Source organism: Poecilia mexicana, unplaced genomic scaffold (genome assembly GCF_051168715.1).
Source record: "Poecilia mexicana isolate PSO_F unplaced genomic scaffold, ASM5116871v1 scaffold_3, whole genome shotgun sequence".
Classification (NCBI taxonomy): domain Eukaryota; kingdom Metazoa; phylum Chordata; class Actinopteri; order Cyprinodontiformes; family Poeciliidae; genus Poecilia; species Poecilia mexicana.
Window position 1 is genome coordinate 32,636,164 of NW_028263372.1, and position 9,840 is coordinate 32,646,003.

Below are 9,840 nucleotides of genomic sequence, written 5' to 3' on the forward strand. Positions count from 1 at the left end.
AAAATGCAGCCATTTTTCAAAATCACTGAGTAAACCATTATAAGTTACAGGATAAAAGCAAGGACCAATCATTTTACGAGTGGGAGAAGCCTTTATTCCTCAGAATTCAGATCTAGAAGATTCGGCTCTAATAATCAAGTTGGCTTGCAGCTCCTTTAATGAGTGTGAAAATAACTAAATTAGGGACAAGCATGTTGTATCTTCTCTGTATGTATCAAATCACTTTATGCATGAATCATAGAAATATGGAGTATTGCTCTGCAGATAACCGGAGATGTGTGGTGGCAGCTGCACAGGCGATCGTGTGCCTGCCTCTTGGCACACGTCTATGCCTCTTGAAGCCGGCATGTGTGCCAAGAAGGAACTAAGTTCCTTGCAAATCCATTCACTGGGTATGGTTGTCATTCCTCCAATCCATTCAAATTTGATTTGGCAAAAAGTAGTTTGCATGAAAGAACCTTGAGCTTCAATTCGGGGAGGTGATGAGGGGGAGGGGAATGACGCATAAAACCCAGAGAGCTAAATGAGTCAAGCAGAGGATAGCAGTGCACGTACAATACACTTGGTTGATAAATTTAATACCCCATTTTGAAATGGCAGGGTTTTTTTTATAGCGAGGACACAGTCTGATAGATTTACTTCAGGGTATACAGTAGATAGATGAGCATTCCTCTGCAAAGAAGACCCAAAGCTCAAAACCCCTGGCTGCATGGCGCCTCTCTTTGTGTATTTTGTACGTCCTTCCTGCCTGTGTGTGAATGATTATATGTGTCAACCCTTCCAAGATGAATAGATGGTGGAAAAGCTGAATAGAGTAAGGTGAGAGGTGACATGCAACAAACAATTAGTCATCACTGTCCAGTCTGTTATTTTTGGTACAGCTGCGATCCGGTGAAGAGGTTGATTGTCTCTCAACAAGAAGGCTGGAAGTTGATCTCCAGTCCTTCTAAAATGGAACTTGTTTGGTTTATGACATGCAAGACGTTCCAGGAACAACCTGAAGCCTAATCCACAATTACTGCGAGTACACAAAAGACTTAAAGTATGTAGCAGTGTGGAGACCTGATGACACCAAAAGTTGTCCTTTTTGCTGCAGTTCTATGAGATTTAGTTCAATGACCGTGAGGTTTGGACATTTTACTTCTTCCTCTTCAATCACCAAATCAAATGTGTCTCCTTGCCCTGCTGAGATGGCCTGAACTTTTCTGATAGCGTGAGCAAGTTTAGATGAATAGCTATTTTCTAGTTGCCATCCCTTAACTTGGCAAAATCAGCACACATCTGCTTTATTTAAATGGCATGTTCTCGTGTCATTCCAATTTTGAAGTGTGGCTACTAGAAAAGGGATACAGCCTCAGATCGTATTGATACTTCAGGGTGTCACCTATGTGTTTTACAAATTAGAGTTCATAATTTTAAAATTGATGATTTTATTTTATTTTTTTAAGTTATTGACATGTTCACTATGGGTCACCAATAAATGTGGAGGGTGATTAATTTCTAAAATCAAAACTGTTAAAAAAAACATATACACTTAGCAAACCATCTGCTTATATAGAACAGCAAATAGTACAGAAGTGAAAGATATTAATGCAAATTCAATTAAACATTTTTCTGGCACAACAAGACTTAAACCGTCTTAAAACTGCAGGCTTTCAATAAACTAACAGGCATAAAATAATTTCCAGATCAGTTAATTCACATGTGCTTTTTATGCAAACAAATGTGCCTACTTTACATACTTGACCATAGGAGTGTAAGTATGTGTATACATGGTTGTCAGTGTTGTCTGGGTTGCCATGTAGAGGACCACTGACAAGTCCGGACCGGTAGACGCTGTTAGAATTAATCAGGCATAGAAAATGTGAAGATGGAAATGTAAGCTTCTCTCCATTGCTGTTTTATGTTTTCTCTACACTCAACTGTCCCTCTGTTGAAAGCAGAAAATTAATCTCAGTAAAATGTCTGGAAAGGAAAGATATGCTAGCTTTTCATTAGTACCTGCAAGGACGAGGATGTTTGGACTAACTGTAAGAGAGGAACACTTTGCTATCACGTTTACCTTCCGGAAGATGGCAAAGGGATCTGCCTTATGTTTCAGTAGCCGTAAATATATAAATTAACAAACAATAGTAAATGACAAAATGAAGAATAAAATGATCGTGGTTCAACTTGAATGCAACTCTACCAAAAGGCATCCTGCATTTGTTTAAACAAACCACACACCTATCATCAAGCAATGCTATGTCTCATATATTTTCTGAAACATCAACATGGACCATAATATGTGAACCAAATGGCTCAAGCTGTTAATGTTTGCTTCCTCACCTCCTCTGCTCAGAATGCTGCATATGTGTGACTAAACCGGAGACATGCAGAATAATAATGAAGAGAAGAAACATCAAATTGATGAACAAATATACATATAATATATGCATCTCGTTATTGTTTAGGCTTTCCGTTCAGTGCTGAAAACATGACAAAATACTCAAGTTTGGATCAAATAAGTATTGTTCCAATAATTGTATGAATTCCGGCCTTGTAGTTAAGGATGATAAAGTAGATGTAGGAAGTCATTTTCCCAAACTTTGTTTTGTGTTTATTTCCACTTTTTTTCTTCCTTCCAATTTATTCAAAGCTGAGAACATGATAGGCTAATCCAGCTTCTCATCTTGAAAAGAACGTTTTATCATTAGCTCAATGCCTTTTTGTAAATTGCTCATCATTCTCTCTGAATTTATTTGAAGTAACTAATACTTTGCCTAAAAGTTTGCCTGTAAACAACCTCATTATTTCTATTCCTTTAATAAACAATTAAAATTTCCAAGCAAGAGCAGAGAACAGTTTTGGCAACTGATACAAAAATGCTTTACTTTTTTTCCTGACAGAAGAGGTTTGCTGTAGCTACCACTGAAGGTGAAGAACTATTGTTTGCAGTTGAGATTAGAATATTTTTGTCTTAGGAGTTCTTGCAAAGTTTTTGTTTTAATAATTAGAATTTTAAAAAATGACGCCAGCACTTTTCCTTGGCCCATCATTGCCTTGGTAACTGCTGTCTTGACTGGTCTCATGAGAGGTATGAAAGGATCCATGACAGCGATTTATTATCATAATCCATTTAATATTTGTGAAGTTAGGGACATTATTCACTGTGCCTTGACAGTTTGAAGGACAATTTAACATCATAATTTTGTATATAACGGCTTTCAATCAAGTAACTTTTATAGATGTGCTGGTGTGTCAGCTTTGACTTTCTAGTATGGGCTATCTATTGCAAAACTTTTTCTTTTTTTAAATCAGCTTAATCTGATAATTTACAGCTGTTAGTTTCTTTTAGAATTTATATCATTTATATATTTCAGACATATATTAGGAACTACATTCATTTCTCTTACACAAGATCAAAGTAATTCTCTGTCTTTCAACTGTGCTGAGCTCTTGCTTATCAATCGATGAACAGTCTGGCCTCTATAATCTGATAGGTTGATCTTCGTTTTGATTTGCTATGAAGTTTGGAAAAAAACCCATCACATCATATATATCAATCATAAATAATTAACATGAAGCAAAAGTATAAAGCAGCAGTGGATTCACATTTGCACATGAAAAATAGTGAAAAAAAAATCCTGTATTTTTTTTTAAACATCTTTCTTGTTAAATCTTTCTGAGGATCGGCTCAGAGCCCATGGGAAAAGCACCTCTGCTCTGGGGGAAACCGAGGCTGTGTTCAAAACCAAAGCTGTGCACTTGAAATCGAGGAAAGCAGGAATCTCCACAGAAAATGTCTGAGGAGACATAATCAGATATATAATTTGGTGATGTAGTTGATTTAATTTCTATTCATTACATTAAGTAAACCAACCACTCAGAAGCATTAAAATATAATAGTAAAGAATATTTGTTTTTTTTCAATAGTGATATTTCAATGTATAATCTGTAGGAGAAAAAAAAGCCATGTGAAAACTTGCATGAAACATAAGACATTTGGTTCAATTCATATCCATTTAATTTTGTTCTACTTATTAAAAAGTCTATCTGCCGAGGCTAGTCAAGTCCTATGCCCATGTGGTGCATAATTAAGGATCCTCTTAAGGTAGACAGCTGGGAGAAATCCTGATCAAATGTGGCGTACCGCCTTGACTAACTCCTTTTGATTTAAATGACCCCTTGCTCCACTCCAACTTCTCTCTAGAAGTCCAAACTCATCTCTCTCTGAAATCAACTTATTCCAGTAAGCCGAGTGCTGAACTCCCATCCTTCCACTCACCAGAAAAATCACATAACCACAGCTAAGGTTAGGAACCTTAATAGGAAATAGCATAAAGAGCTTTCCTATTTAACTTAGCTTTGTCTTAAAGATACAGAATGTATCTTTTATGAAAAAAAAAGTTTACCTATTTGTTAAAACTGTCATAAGGCAGATAATCTTTGAAAAGAAATTGTGGATTTGATTGATTATTTTCGACCAAGAGCGGTGCATTTCTGACAGCTCAGAGAGGAAGTGGAAAGCTTGATTCTTTCATAAATGATATCTCATATTAAACTGTCAAAACATAGTGACAGTTGCAGGTGAAAAACATATTTGTTATACAAAAATTTCATACTACAGCTTTAAAGTTATAGTATGTTTTATAAACAGTATGTCAAGTCCAGAGGAATGATTCCTGCAGCATCTCCACACAGCCAAGTGTGGTAGTAACATTGTTCCACTGAAGGAAACGGCTCCCAGACCATGGTGGAGCCTTCTCCCTTGTGCCGTACAGAAAACAACTGGAGTAAGAACTCCTGTGGATTCTACTATCTTTGTTCATTGATCCCTTCTCTTGCAGACCGTTTTGTGTGATTGTTGGGCTGCAGTCAGAGTAAGAACCGATCTTAATTTCACACAGTGCAGGTCAAACATTTAGCAGTAGTTTTGGGCCCATACGTCTCAACATCTATTGAAAAGCCTAAATGTCTCACTGTGCCTGAAATCTCCAGGGACTTAATGTTTTCCATCCTGCCACTTTCAAAGACTTTGACATGTGGGGAAAGAGGGCGAAAGAAGTGTAAATACCTGACAAAATAATATGAATCAAGATAGTCTTATGGCCTAAAACATCTTTAATAATTTGACGAGTGACCTATTTGTTTTTGTTCATTTTATTTTATTTGGTCTCTTGCTCCTGCTTCGTTCTTTTGCATTTTGAAGTTCTAGCTATAAGCTGGCTCCCACCTAACAGCATTAAATGTGAATATTTGTAACTTCTTCTCCAGTGTTAGATTTTGATCAGCGGTATGAATGCACTTGTTTGCTTGAGGCAAAGATAGACCCCCAACGAACATGTTTAATTTGTTAAAACCCTCACTGCTGCAAAGACTACATATAAAATCAAATCAGTTATAATCCAGACGACATTAACAGAACCCTTAAGAATTTTGTAATAACTATTTATATATTCATATATTTTTCTTTTACTGACATGCTGGCATGCTACTATTATGTTAAGCCAAAGACATTTGAGATACATTAATTGTATTAAAACAAAAAATAGTGTTGAATTTTCTATATCAGTCTGGTTTTGGTTTCCAAAACCAACAAGGAAGTTTCCAACCTGTTTCCAACAGGTGGAAACTTTGGATTTCCACCTCAAAGCCAAAATAAAATGACAGGTTTTGCATGTAATTGTTTCTGTGACGTTGTGAAACGGATGTTTAACTTGATTCTGCATAATTATGGCTGACGGCTGTTTCAGTGAACCCTGGCAGCGCTTGGTTAGAACTGGATGAACTGGTTCCTGTTGCTACCTGACTGAGGCGAGATGAGTGAACCTCATCAACCACAGGCAAGTTTCTGCATTATTTGAAATAAAATAACCATATAATGTAAAATTAGAGGTTTAGCAGCAAATTATGACATGGTAAAAAGCTTTCTATTGTGATCATCACAATAAATAAAATGTATTAAAAAATCTCTTAAGAGACTTCAGGAAAGTTTATGCTTATATTTCTGCAGGTAGATAAAGATGGAATTATTATTAGATGTAATGCATAAAACAACCTTGACATTAGTTATGAACTTGTATGAAATATTTGGTGAGCATATTCACTGCTTTATTACTAAATGCACATACTTTTTGCAAAGACAATTATCATATTTTGAAGAAGTCACAAAAGTATTCATGTCTCGGGTTCTTCCATAATTTATCTGAAAACCATAAACGTGTGTATTTTATCTGGATTTGAAGTGATAGATCAAACCAAAGTAATGCTTGATTGTGAACTGAAATTAGACACATGGTTTTCAAATTCTTTTCACAAAAAAAAATCTGAAAAGCTTGGTTTTCCACAAAGTTAAAGTCAACACTTTTTGGAACCACATGAAGTAGCAGCTGCAAGATTTCTATAGTATTTCTTTACCATCTTCACACATTGCCAACTCTTTGAAAAATAGCTCAAGCTCAGTTAGATATGATCAAGAGAAACTTGAAAGAGCAGGAGGCTGGACTAACGATTTAAGACGTTTTTTTTTTTCTCCATCAAAAAATATTACTATAAAATCCAGTTTGATCCAACAAGACTAAATATGAAAATGGATGTGGATACATTTCCACAATTGTATATATCACAGCTGTGAAACACTTCTCAGATTCAAAGTGAAACATCTTGAGTCAACAACCATGGATAGGCTAATTGCTGAAATGGTCAAGTTATTCTCCAGAGAAACTACATAAAATATACTATTCTCTCTGCGGTCATTATATAACCACAGCCAGCTTGTAGTGCAAGTAACTAATAGCGAGAATGACTAACCTACATTGCAAAAGCTATTTTAGAAAAGCAATACTGATTTTACAGCTCAGACGTTAGCTTTGGGGGAAAGTATAGCTATGGTTGTTTGCATCACTATCAACAAAGTCAGAGCTGACAAGAAGACAAAAGTGAGACCCGGGTGAATGGATTAAGGGCAGAAAAGGGCTCACAGCCAAGTGCTGCAGCTGGTTTGGCTGAGGAGGTCGATTTCCATTGGAATTCAGCAGACCAGACATTAAACCTTTACACACGGTGTAAGTAAAAGTACACCATCTGTTTTTCACAGACTGCAGCTAGAAACATGTACCAGTAAACATAGTAGCTGGCAGGAGACCTTGTTGTTTTTCTAGCACTGACTCACATCAGGTACTTTATTTTACCTGTATGAGTTGCTACCCTTATCTACCAAGCCACATATGCTCATTTTTCTCACTTGGTTCAATAAAGTAATAATTTTAGAAAGGTTTAATGGTGTCAATGGTAAGCTGACACAGATCCAGGGCCAGGTTTCTATACTCGTTTCTCTACTGTTCATAAACTATACAAATATAAATAAATGAACCTACATTTATCTAATCCAGTCTCACCCATAAATACAAACTAAGACTTTACTTGCAGAGAGGAACATCAATCAGTATTCAGTTATATCACAAAGTGTTTCTAATTAAATAATTCACTGGCTTTTGTCAGCATCATATAAAAATTAATTTACTGTTTCTTTGTTCCATTAACTAAATTTCCATTTCTGTTCAAATTACACATAGACAACTTAATGACTACCTGGATAATAGATTTAAAGAGCCAATTTAAAAACTTTAATTAGCTGGCACTTAATGCACACGTCCTACACATTTATTGTGTTTTAAAAGGTTTTTCTTATCTCTATTACCTTTTACATCCATTAACATTTCACACTAGTCAGTATAATAAGAGGCTGTAAACTAGCAGAGCATGAAGCGATTTCGAAACAAAATAAAAAAAAGAAAAACAGAAAAAGAAAAAGAAGCTCTTTTGTAACATGACCTTCATGGTGTGGTGGTCATGTAAACAAACACCTAGTAGGCAAGGAGAAACATGTAGTGACATTCGCCGTAACTTTCAGCACGATGAAAAGTCTGAGAATAAAAACCCGTGTCGAGCAAAAGCTATATTGTTTTTATTAGCTTCATGTTACTAATGGCTGATGTTATTCTTGATGGTTGAATGTAAAAGTTTACTTTCACTTTCCTACATTTTTTTTTTTTTTTGTTTAAGCCCCAGATTCAGTTTAATCCACCTCAGATTTGAGGTTAAGAAGACAAGGCTTGTGATAAAAAAAAGAGACTTTCTTAGTAAATCTTCACATTTTCTTTCTGCTTACAAGGTAACAATCCAAATTTGCCCAGTCATTTTAATAGTTACCTAAACAAAACACTGCAGAATGCTGCACTTCTGCCCTTTGAGGATAAGGGCCTCGTGCTTCATCCTCCTCTTGTAAAGAAAAGGTGCACGCATGAAAATCCACACTGCTTTGTTACCGGTCACCGAATAAAAAGGTCATAGATTTCAACTTATTGTGTTATTGTATAGAATTGCATGCTCAACACATCTGTCAAGGGTACCGGGAGAAAAAAAAAATCAGGATACAGAAGTTCTTTAGAGGCTTTAGGGGTAAATTATTCCCATTTCAATCACAAAAGCACTGCTGATATCTCAAAAAGCCCAACCTTCAAACTGGAGGGCAAAAGCTGTGCCACTAACCCTCTACTTCCTTGTTTAAAATGAAAAACTACAGGTGTCTCCTCTCTCACTCTAGCTTTTGACATCTTTCTGTAATAAAGACAAAATAGAGCAAAGCATCAGATGGCCTGAAAGTGGTATATGATATGTTGATCATTCTTGAGATTCCATTGTTTTCTATTTGGATGTGTGCGCCGAGCGGCTGATACACACAGAATTACAGTACTTTGGTCTGAACGTCAATAATATTAATTCATATCACCATTTGGCCTGTCACAACGCTTTTACTGGAGCTAAAAATCATAAACACATTTACACTTTAATCAATATTGTAAAAAATATGGGGCAGCAATGAATGTTCCTCTTCTCCTGAGACATGGGTGCCAAACACGTTAATACAAGTTGAACATAATTTATGGGTTGAGAGGCGCCACTACAGCACTTGAGCCGTTATACATCCCTCAGCTGATTGAAAACAGTGGTGAAAATAACATTTTCTGCAATGCTTTTAATGAGATGCTCTGCGCAGAAGCTGATAATGTGTTCCAAGAAGGACATTTAATGGGTACAGTAATAAAGCAGAAGAGGATCCAAAACATTAATTTGATTTTGTGGCTATTCGGTGCAAGCTTCAAGCTTTTCTCAATAAACATAACCATCAAAGAAGGTTTTTGCGAGAGTTTAAACCAACATGCAAATATAGAAAATGTAGAGCTTGATAAGTCCCTAGAAGCCAAGTATTTCCCAGAGATTTGGCTTCTGGGAAATACAAAAGCTCAGTCTCCCCATAAAAGTTGGAAATTACAATTAACAGAAGAGACAAACAACAACAAAAAAGAGATATTTTTTACAGTTTTGCACAAAGAAGAAACTTTTTTGTGTAGTTTTTCCATAGTTTGAATGTATGTTTATATCTTTGCTTAGGGAATCTGTGGGATACTACTTACAAAGGTAATTTCTAAAAGCAAATATTTTTTTAATAACGCATATATAGCATTTGAGAAAATAATTAATACTTTTTATTTAATTCTCAGTGATAGTAAAGGATAGGCTAAAGGCTAGTCCCAGTCTTCTAACTTATCTACCTATGAACTAGAACTGTAATGTCTCTATTATTTTCCACTAAATTAAAATGATGGAATGGTAACTTCAGAGGTTAATTAAGAATAAAAAAACAGCCTAGTTGAGGTACTTATGTGCTTTATGCTGAAGAACTAGCCTAGATCTCTACAAACAAGCAATTCACAATAAAAATGGTGAGTAAAATCACAGCCATAATGATATACATATGAATATACAAACACTTGAATTATGTCAACTTCATCAATA